The following is an 11,124-nucleotide window of genomic DNA, read 5'->3' on the forward strand; positions in this document are numbered from 1 at the left end:
GGGAGACTACATGTGAGTACTGTAAGACATCCCCCTTAGGGGATGGGGCCATAGCTCAGTGGGGCTATGCTCTATTGGGCCATGGCTCAGCAAAGTAGGAGTAAAAACTACCCAGGCTTTCCTCCTACTTTGCTTCCGCACAACCACTTCTCCCCAGGTTTTCCGCCTACCTTGCTTCCACCCAGCTGAAAATTGGGAGCACACACAGCTCCCAAACCCAGGCAGAAGACAGTTTTTGATTGTGTGAATGGCATCTTTGAGTGGCAGCTCAAACATACACTGTGTTATTATTATTATTATTTTACATTTTATATTCCACTCTTCCTCCAAAGAGCCCAGAGTGGTGTACTACATACTCACAACAACCCTGTGAAGTAGGTTAGGCTGAGAGAGAAGTGACTGGCCCAGTGACTGATCCAGCAAGTATCCTGGCTGAATGGGGATTTGAACTCGGGTCTCTCCAGTCCTAGTCCAGCACTCTAACCACTACACCATGCTGGCTCTGTTAAAATATCAGAATGTTGTCTGCTTGAGTGAAGGGAATGAAGAGAGACATATTGACAGGGGCATAACTATAATAGGGCAAGGGGAGACACTTTTCTGGGGGCCCACTGCCTTGCCCCCCCCCCAGGAAAGCCACATGACTGACTCCCCCAGCCACACACCCGCCCGGGCTTCCTTCAGTTGTATTCATCCTCCGAAATTGATGTGAGTGTTAAGACACGGAGCTACCAGAATAGCAGGGGGGCCCATTTTAAAATCTTGTCTCTGGGCCCACTCCAACCTTGCTACGCCCCTGCATATTTACACCACATCCCATCATCGCAGACATATTGAGAGTGGATGATTTTGAAGATAAGACATTAATCATTGATGGTTTGGGATCTATTTCCAACTCCCAATAAGCAGTGTCCTTGTGCCAGGCCCAGGAACCCAGCTGCTATACAGCATAGCATCGAATGAGGCTCTTATTTCACTCTCGTAAGTGTGTTGTCTCCCTGTGTATTGCCCTCCATTTGTTCCTTATGCGTATGTCATACTCTCCCTTTAGAAAACTCAGAATGGCTTCCTTGCAAGTTCTGGTCAAGCACTGATCAGGTCCGCATCTGCTTAGCTTCAACAATGTTAGAGAACTGGACGTTTCCTGATCCATAAGAAAGGTGTTGGTACGCCTTAATTCACCAGTGAATTTCATAAGATGAATGTAAATAGGTAATGAGGTTAGGCAGGTGGGAAACAGAGATATCTCATTGCCAGGTCATGCTTAGCGGAAGATGGCTGGACTGCAAACAAGTACAAAATCCCTTTGGAGGTTTCATTTTGTAGCTCTCTGGGAAAGAATGTTACATGACATCCAAGCTGTAACTGCAGAAAAGTTCTTTGCACACAAAAATGCCTTCTTTGATTAAGCCGGCAGACTAATACCTTTCTCTTTGAGCTAGAGTGATATGCTGCTAGTATATGCAACTAGGAGGCATGCATTTTTAAATATTGTCATACACCCCGCCCCTTTCCAAGGCAGAGGCGTAACTATAGGGGGGGCAGAGGGGGCACGTGCCCCGGGCGCCATCTTTTCTGGTCACATGGGGGGCGCCGCCATGACCAATTTTTATTTATTTATTTATTTAAATTTTTTGTTAATACAAATGTTTCCTGCTCAGTGCAGCAGTGCTGCAGCAGTCAAGGGAGCGCGTCGGTGCCCCCTTCCCCACGAGCGGTCCCTTCCACGCCGCCTGTGCCCCCCCCCCCGCATTGCTTTGCTGGTGCCTGGCAGCCAGTCAGTGGCCTGGCTTGGCAGCGGCGGCGGGCGCTTGTGAGGAAAAACCTAAGTATAATGTAGTATGTTGGGGGGCGGGGGGGCGCAGTGGGGGGGCGCCATTTCAGTGCTTGCCCTGGGCGCCGTTTTCCCTAGTTACGCCTCTGTTCCAAGGGCAACACTAAGGATTTTGTTTCCTTTGGAGAAAAGAGCATTGGATTCTTATGGTACCTTTGCAAATATCTCTTATTTCTAAATATACATGTAGAGTGCAATGAAAGCAAATCAACCCCTAAAGTCTATTTAGGAGTCGACTCCAACACAACCACTACTTCTGCATCAGGTTTCCAAAGAAAACAGCTGCACCCCAAGGATACTTAACTTAGCCAACTCCACCTAAGAACTCCAAGCTCACTGACTTTCTTTGTCCATCTCAAAATTAAAAATGGCCAAGAAATTAAAAATAAAATGCACCCTTCTATAGGTCTATCTCCCCTCCGAACTTTAATGGCTATCACATTTCCCAGTCAGGAGAGCGAGTTAAGGCCATTATAACCATTAAAGCCTTTTATTAGGTCATCAAGTTTATCAGGCAAAACCATAGGGATAAACCCACTCATGCTACTCTAGACCACCAAACTCAGCTCCACCAAACATTAGCTCCAGAGGCCAAACTGTATTCCACGGCTTTGGATGGAAGTATCCAGTCTTGGCATCTTGTTTCAGAACCATTTGGACCATTAAATACACCAATTGTTTATACTGTGTTTTATGATGAAAAACACAGCAATAGCCTTCTAAAGTGGCCACCCTTCTTGTCATACAGTACACGTAACTTGGTTGCACCATGGCAGAAAATATTGCTAAGAACTACGCATTTTCTAAGGTCACTCAGTCATACGTGGACAAAGTACTCAACTAAGAGCCAGATGGCAACATTTTCATATGGCTAGGAACAAGACACATCAAGCCTCTTCATACAATCACCCAAATCTGGGTTATCTGCTTCTAAACCAGGTTTGCATGCACACGTGAACCAGGGCAAAAAACCCAAGTCCAGGCTGTCCAAAACTAAATAACCCTGCTCCTAACCCTTACTCATAACCCAGGTTAGTGCAGAGCAGAGGCCCTGGTACCTGGGTTTGTGGAAGATCATGTGTATGCTTCCCATTGTGTTTTCAGGTCCCGGCAGCTGGCTGCCATGATTTTTAGAAAGCATTGTGGCAGGAGGGGCTGTGATCTGTGAATGTGGCGATCTGCACAGCCTCCTCTACGATCACTGGCTTAAATGAACCTGCCCTGCTTCCTTCCCCCTCGTGGCCAATCAGAATGTGGCTGCTGATGTTTCCTGCCTCCTGGCCATGCAGTGGGAAGGTTATCTTGGTTCTCGGAGGCCTTCTCGGCTCCAAGTTCACTGCTGTGGCACTTGTCTGGGAGTGAGGGTTGTAGAGCCCAATGGAGGCTCTGCTTGTCTGTCCAGCATAGGGGTTGTTGGAATGCCATGTTATCTGATTGCCTGCGTGGCCCTATGGAGTCTGGATGAGGGCATGGCATCCCTCCTGTTGCCATGGGGCTTCTGTTGCCTTCAGAGGGTGGCAGGGGTGAGAAGGGTCCAGGTGGGGTTGGGTCCTGGTGGGGTCCTGGTGGGGTTGAGAGGACAAAGCAGGGAGAACTGCAGAAAACAGCTCCAGGGAGGCAGCTAGACAGGGCGGAGCAGGAAACAGGAAACAAAGTCAGGAAGGGGCGGGGCTGGGAGTAAGCTTTAAGCTCTGTCAGCTCTGCACTGGGGCATTTAAAGACAAGGCAGCCAACAGTGAGGGGTTGCTTGCTTCTGCATATGGGAGCCAGGAGTTCTCCAGGAGAGGGAACTGGCTGAATGCAGTAAGCCAGGAGGAGGATTCAGGTAACAAACTAACCTCCTCCCCTGGCTGTTCCTGAGGCTGACCTTTTCTGTGCCTACCGAGTCATTCTGGAGTTCAAGAAGGGCCAGGAGTCCACCTTGTCCCCTGGGAGTCTGAGAGAGATAAAGATTTTTCCAAGCCACAAGCCACCCCCTTCTGATCATGTGCAAGTGCGTATCATTTTACTTTTTCCATCAACATTTTTGGACCTCTTCATTTTCCATAACTGGGTTCTAGCACGGTCAGTTGCACCTGTCCCATCTCATCCCTGGTACCACCACCATCTGCCTATGTCCTTTCTTCCTACAAGTCCCCTCCTGCGACAGCACAGCCTTCCTGGAAAAGGGTGGTTGTGTTGTGCCACGGGGCCAGCAGACCACTCAGTCACCCTGCTACTCGAGTGTCTTTCAGCATCTGCTGAAAAGAGTATAGCAATAGCAATAGCACTTACATTTATATACCGCTCTATAGCTGGAAGCTCTCTAAGCGGTTTTACAATGATTTAGCATATTGCCCCCCAACATTCTGGGTACTCATTTTACCGACCTCGGAAGGATGGAAGGCTGAGTCAACCTTGAGCCCCTGGTCAGGATTGAACTTGTAACCTTCTGGTTACAGGGCGGCAGTTTTACCACTGCGCCACCAGGGCGCAGTATGTGTGTGCCTACTCTAATTTTAGAACATGGTCCCACTCTAGAGCAAAACTCAATCATTTCTTGGAGAGTTGCACAGGAAACACTCAGGTAGATTAGCATTGCAAGAGATGCCAGATGCAATCTACTGATTATAACATCTCTTTACAAAAACACAGAGAGATATGAGACAGTAGTGTTCCTTTGCAGGGATGGGGCAAGGGAGAGATTTATAGGCAACAGAGGACCCTTTGTCAGTGTATGTTGTGGTGATTAGCCATGGTCTAACCAGCCAGGGGCTGTTGAGTGGGGAAGAGGGTCAGTGGACATATCAGCTGCCACCACTAACTTATGGGGAGCTACAGTACAGGAACAACCAATAGGGCAGTTCACAGGATCAGCACTTGGGGAGGAAACACATCCTACCCAACTTTGGGAGACGTGCACCTCCTATTTTGTGACCATTTGTGAGTGTACCGCAAGGTAGGAGATTTTATTTTATTTCTATTTTATTTATTTATTTACATTTTATATCCCGCTCTTCCTCCAAGAAGCCCAGAGCAGCATACTACATACTTAGGTTTCTCCTCACAACAACCCTGTGAAGTAGGTTAGGCTGAGAGAGAAGTGACTGGCCCAGAGTCACCCAGCTAGTATCATGGCTGAATGGGGATTTGAACTCGGGTCTCCCTGGTCCTAGTCCAGCACTCCAGCCACTACGCCACGCTGGCTCCTGGTTGTTTGCTAAGCCCCAGATTCCATCCCCAGCTTTGGAATGAGGTAGGAGGGAAAAACCACCCTACTCAGCTGGGGCTTGGCAAATGAGCACGCTTCCCACTTCCTACCTTGTTTCACACGCACAGAAGCTATTCACCACCAAAAACTGGGCTAAGGAAGCCCAGCTTGGTTTTTTGTGCACATTTGTACTGCTTGGGACCATGTGGCTCCTGGCGGCCATGCGGTGGCAAGCCCACTTAGGGAGCGTGTCGCTTAGCCCAGGTTTTGGACCACACATTCACACGGTGCATTATGGAAGCTCCGGGGGCCTCCAGGCCCCCAACCTCACTGCTACTGGCAGAAGCTGGTAATTGTCTGGGTGGCCAATGCAACATAGACAGAATCATCTGAAGGGGAGGTAAGCTTTTCGCGGCTCACAGATGATCACAAAATGGGAGCAACCAGAGCTCCTGGACTTGGGTAGGACATGTTTCCTACCCAAGTACCAATTGTGTGAACTGCCTTATGGTGTGCTTGCAGAAGGTGGTCACAGCCTGAGCAGGCACAATTGATATAATTGGCTGATGTGTGCTACTATAGGCAAGGCATAGACCAGACCTTTCCTCTTCTACTCACTCATAGGTGGTGGAGGCAGAGTATTTAATTTCTTACATTTTTATCTGGGCCCATACAAAAATGTCCCTGGGCGGGTCACATGCATTGCGCTCTGCCACATAGGTGGCTGTTGTGTACAGATCCTTGAGCCATCAGGAGTGTTTAAAGTCTAATAACTGACATGTTACTAGCAAATATAATGGAAGCTCATATAATGCTTGTCCTAGATCTAGACAAGATATTTGATGTGAAAGTTGCCAAGTTAATTAGCATTCTCTTTCAGAGGGTTTCTCTCCCAGTATGCAGATAAAAGATTTTCGGGGTGTGCATTTACATTTCACCAATATTTAAGGGGAGCAGTGTATGCAAAACATTATTTATATATCTTTTAAAAAGGCACTCCGACCTGTAAAATGGGAACAGAAGCAAATACTTGGGATGTCTCATCTAGCTTGAATTGCATGAGTCAGCATGATTATAAAACATGACTTTATTTTAACAGGAAAAAAAGAGAAAATGGAACAGACATGGAGTTATTTCTGACATAAATAATAAACACAATATACCCTGGTCCCGATCCAGAAATTCTATGCTTGAATAGCCTAATCAGAACCGATGCTGCTCACCCTGGGGCGTGGGTGAGAAACTGTGGGAAGGGGTGCTAGACTAGCCCCGCCAACCCCACTGATCCACTGGCCAGTGGTTTGGTAGAGGAGCACCACATGTGTTCCCCTCCCCAGAATGGGTATGAGAGTTCGCTGTCCTGCCCCTCTCTGCATAGCAGTCGTTTATTCAAGTCATGGGGACCTCTCCTTTACAATGGCCCAACGGAGAAAGAGGATGCTTAGATATTACATAGGCACATAAACTCATTCCACACAATACGTAGCCATCTGCATTGATATTGCACAAGCAGCCTCTGCTCCAACTTTTCTTATGAAGAGATGGAGCAGATGAGAGATGAACTGTGTTACATTTTTTTGGTCTGCTAAAAGGCATTATGGCAGAGCCAAAGGCTAGTCAAGGAGCACATTATGACTTACTGTGCTAGAACAAGTCCCTTCACCCAGACATTTTTTTTGCCACTTCAATACCTTCTAGCTCACAAAAGATCCAGCTCGATGCCTCACCCTTCTCTGTTTTGTCGATGTATCCAGGTCACATACTAATTATTATGAGTTATAAACAATAATTACAGAATTTGATAACACAAAGCACTAGTTTTTGGTTTATTCCCTTGACAAGACAGAAGCTATGGCCTCAGATGCTGGCTCACAAATAGGGCTCTCTCATTGCTGACATCCAATCCCACACTTGGGGTAAACACAGAACTCCATCTGTCATAGCCGCAACAGGAGCTCCATGCTGTATGCTTTTACTCTGATAATGTCACAGGCTGAGCCACAAGAAATGGGTGAACTACTTTACAAATTACTGAAGAACTAGTGATTAAATATGTTAATATGTTTCTAAGCAATGTATACTTTATCTTCCTTTGTAAAGGACTGATTTTTGCAAAGACGCAGAACAGCAACAGAATTACTGGAATTAGTTGCTTTTGATGTAAACAGTGAATATTTAATCTGCCATGTAGACCATAACTGCTTTTGAGATTTTTAGACAAGATTATTGAAATTGTAGCCTTATTATTTGGGTTCAAAATTCAAGTTAAGCATATAAATAAATGATTCAGAACAAACAGGCACACACTATGTTTTGCCAAAGTAAATATATAAATACTTGTGCTCAGATCTTATGATCAAGTCAATTAATTCTGGCAGGAGTACACCATGAAGGTGTACAGCAACTTGTACTCCAGTACAATACACATTATTTGGAAGGCAAGTCCTTAATTTGAGTGGGAATACAACCTTAGAACGCTTAAGCAGATGCATTTGATTTTAAACCTATTTAGCCCCCACAAGAACTCAAGGACCAATTCACACAAGCAGCAGCTACATAGGTGGCTACTTCTAATGTATCTACATGTGTGCTGGATAACACTGGAAGCAATTTGTGTGTAAAGCAATTTTCTCATATGGGTTTCAGTCATGACATCTCAAGATGATGCAGTGCCCACTCAGTTACATTAGAAGCAAGCCTCAGAATCTATTATATTAATTCTCCTGGGTGTGCCTTGGAATGTGCATCCCAGAGCCCAGCTGATTGGCTGGGCGGTGGACGCGCCTGATTGGCTGAGGCACACCCAGGAGGATTGGTTGCCACTGCAGCGGCCCGGCCGTGAAGGCCAGAGGTGGCAGACCAAGCCTGGCTGCGGAGGCAAGGCCCAGGAGGGGGGAAAGAAAGGGGGGGCAGAAGTGGCAATGGGGAAGAGAAGTGGCTGGGCCCGGAAGCAGAGACTGGGGCAGAAGGGGGGGGAGAGGCAACTGCCGGCCCCAAAGAGCGCACAGATGCTGTGCGGGGTCGGCTAGTACACAGGAATTGTGTGAGTATGTACATAGATCGGTCATCACCACTTCTATAATCCCAGAAACACAAATGGGAATATTCAAGATAAAGTAAGAACTGCAACTGCTATGCTTTGGTGCTTATAGCTTTTCTGTGGTACAATGGATAAACACTTTTGATAACCTTAAGACAGAGACTACAGATTCCATAATGTCTATGGGCTAAATCTCACGACACATGGATGGTAGCCATGGATTTCAGCCAAGCAGTGCCCATTTCAAGGAGCATCAGCAGACAACTTTGTGTATGCTACTGCCATGCACTGAACTTAAACCTGAAATTATTTTACCAATCCAAGCTGTGCTCAGCATATGGTGACAGCATGTACATTACCATCATGCCATTGGCTGATGAAGTCAAAAGTCAGCACTACCTGACTAAAAAATGTGGCTGCCACAAGCTGAGTCATATGAATTGGGCCTAAATTTCACTCACAGCCTTGTAGGGAAGAAGGTGTTCCACTCTCTCTGCTATCTAATCTGGGTGTCCCATGATCAGTATTTCTATCTCCTGTAAGACCCTTTCGACATAATCTATAATGGAACAGCAGCATACAACTAAAACAATGAATGAGTGAATTTTCCTCTGCTCAGTGAGCCTTAACATTTCTTCTCCTGATGAGCAATTACAGAGCCCAGCTCTGAGGAAAAGCACAAAGCTGAGCTGCATCACTGCCCAGCAGGAGAAGAAATGCTACGGCTCACTGAGCAGAGGAACATTTTCACTCATTCACTGTTTTATTTGTATGCCACTGTTCCATTATAGATTATGTCTAAAACATTTGTAAAAGCTTGTATTCCATTTATTCTACTATATAAATGTGATATATGCAACTATCTTCAGAAAAAATTCTGGATATTTTCATTTTCTTCCCTTAAGGCAGGAGGCCACCAACAGAAGGCCACATCATAATATCACTGCGATGGAAGGAAAACAAGAAGTAGCAGCCATGTCCATCTAGTGGTGGTTCTCTCTCTGCCACCCCAACAAAACCTTCTGCTTTCAGAAGCGTATTCTTAGCCAGGTGGCAAACTGTTTTAACTTCTTCACATATTTATTATTGCTCATAAGGCCCTTAAATTTCTCAATATACGTTTCTTCCTTCCAGATCCCTTTATTTTTCTTCACAGCTTTCAGTTCAGCTTGAAGTAGCCTCTTGTGAAGCTTCCAGTATATGTGCGATTCATGAGCCAGTCCCTCAACACGAACAGTCTTGCCAAGGCCTTGTCTCAGGATCTCTTCATTCAGGCAGACACTGGAAAATCTACCCTGTTCAGAAAGGACATTAGCAGCATTACTGTGTGTCTTATATAAGAATAAAAAACAACAGCATTGGCAGTACTTTGTCAAGTTAAAAAATATTAATATACAGTGTTTAAGGAAGGTTGTCAATATTTCTTGTGTCTTTACTTACCTTATTTATTACCACAAGGCAATCAAGTGCTGATTCCTTCCTTCCCAGAAGTTGGAACCACATCATTTGTGAAGGTTGCATCTTTTCTTTCAACCAGATTGTGCCATCTGGTGTCAGCTCCACACCAGCAAGCCTGATCAGCAACAAACCATCTGAATGCCCTAAAGACACATACACGACCAGAGACACTTTATTGGCTTAATAAACCTAAGCAGATATACAGCGAGGTTAAAGTCCCCCACTTTACATAGAAGATTTCAAATTTGAGGGAATGTTCTTGGTTTTACAGCTAATGTTTCAAAACTGTTAACATTTCTGTGCTCTGATTGAGCCAAGAACTATTGCAGAAGTCAACGGCATTATTACAGTGTGAACCATCTTATTATTTTTTTATGTAAACCATTTTGCATTTCTAACTGAAAAGCAGCATATAAATAATACTAGTACTAATAGTAAAAAAATCAGGAACAGACATCCCCCATCAGACTAATAGCAGCATGCTGGACTAGGACTGACAAGATATCGGTTTAAATCTTCTTTCAGCCATGAAGCTCACTGGATGAGCCAGTCACATTGTCTCTCAACCTAACCTGCCTCACGGAATTGATGTGTGGATAAATGGAAGGTGGCGGGGTAGGGGGGAGAACCAGGTGTGCTGCCTTGAGCTCCTTAGGGGAAGGGCTGTAAATAAATAATTCAGTTTCTGTCTCAAAAATGGTCAGGACTGAGACATGGTGAAATGGAAACTTCCAGAAGTCACCTTTCCTAGTTAATTATTTGAACCAGTACAGTTTAGAGACTTGCATTGTGCCAGAACATCTGCAGTGCATATATCTTATTTCTTTTTCAACCTAAGTACAGTGCAGAAACCTGCTAAAAGGAGCTACAGTGGACTCTGGCTCGACAGCACATGTTCCATGGTACACAGGGCTCTAACAAAAAGAAAGAAATGCACCTCAAACATCATAGTTTTAGTAAGTACACAATGCAGGTGTTCCCATTCAAACAGCAATGTGTGAAGCAGCCCTCCATTTAGGACATTTGCACCCTATAGCTAGGAAGGACCACAGTACAAAAGGGACAGGATTCCTGCATGGAACAGGGGCAGGTCTTCCTGTCACTGCAACATGTTATGGAAAGAACCAAGTTTGTGGAATGCTTATCTGTCTCAGAGTGCTGGAACGCCCGATAGGTTCTGGTCTCTGGTCACCCTCCCGTAGCTTCATTTCCAAAACTTTTGCCTTCAAACACCTGTACAAAAGTGGCTTCCTTTTGTGCATTCCTCACAAGTGGAGAGGTGCCAGACAGGCAGCTGGACATGACATTTAGCACTGCCACCTAATGGCGCAGTGGGGAAATGACTTGACTAGGAAGCCAGAGGTTGCCGGTTCGAATCCCCACTGGAAACACGTATATCGGGCAGCAGCGATATAGGAAGATGCTGAAAGGCATCATCTCTTACTGCGCGGGAGATGGCAATGGTAAACCCCTCCTGTATTCTACCAAAGACAACCACAGGGCTCTGTGGGCGCCAGGAGTCGACACCGACTCGGCACATTTTACCTTTAACTGGATATAGAGGCACCTTCTGTAGAGTGGAATATATTTACATTATATACT

General features: G+C 45.6%; 1 long non-coding RNA gene across 1 annotated transcript; it reads left to right on the forward strand.

Annotated features, from left to right (window-relative positions):
• The first annotated feature begins 3,667 nt into the window (after positions 1–3,667).
• LOC128350986 (uncharacterized) lies at positions 3,668–9,458 on the forward strand. The gene is made up of 3 exons (XR_008319537.1): positions 3,668–3,827; positions 8,970–9,114; positions 9,199–9,458. It is a non-coding gene; the product is annotated as an uncharacterized LOC128350986 (long non-coding RNA).
• The last annotated feature ends 1,666 nt before the right edge of the window (positions 9,459–11,124 follow it).

The sequence above is a fragment of the Hemicordylus capensis genome, chromosome 3 (assembly GCF_027244095.1).
Source record: "Hemicordylus capensis ecotype Gifberg chromosome 3, rHemCap1.1.pri, whole genome shotgun sequence".
NCBI lineage: Eukaryota > Metazoa > Chordata > Lepidosauria > Squamata > Cordylidae > Hemicordylus > Hemicordylus capensis.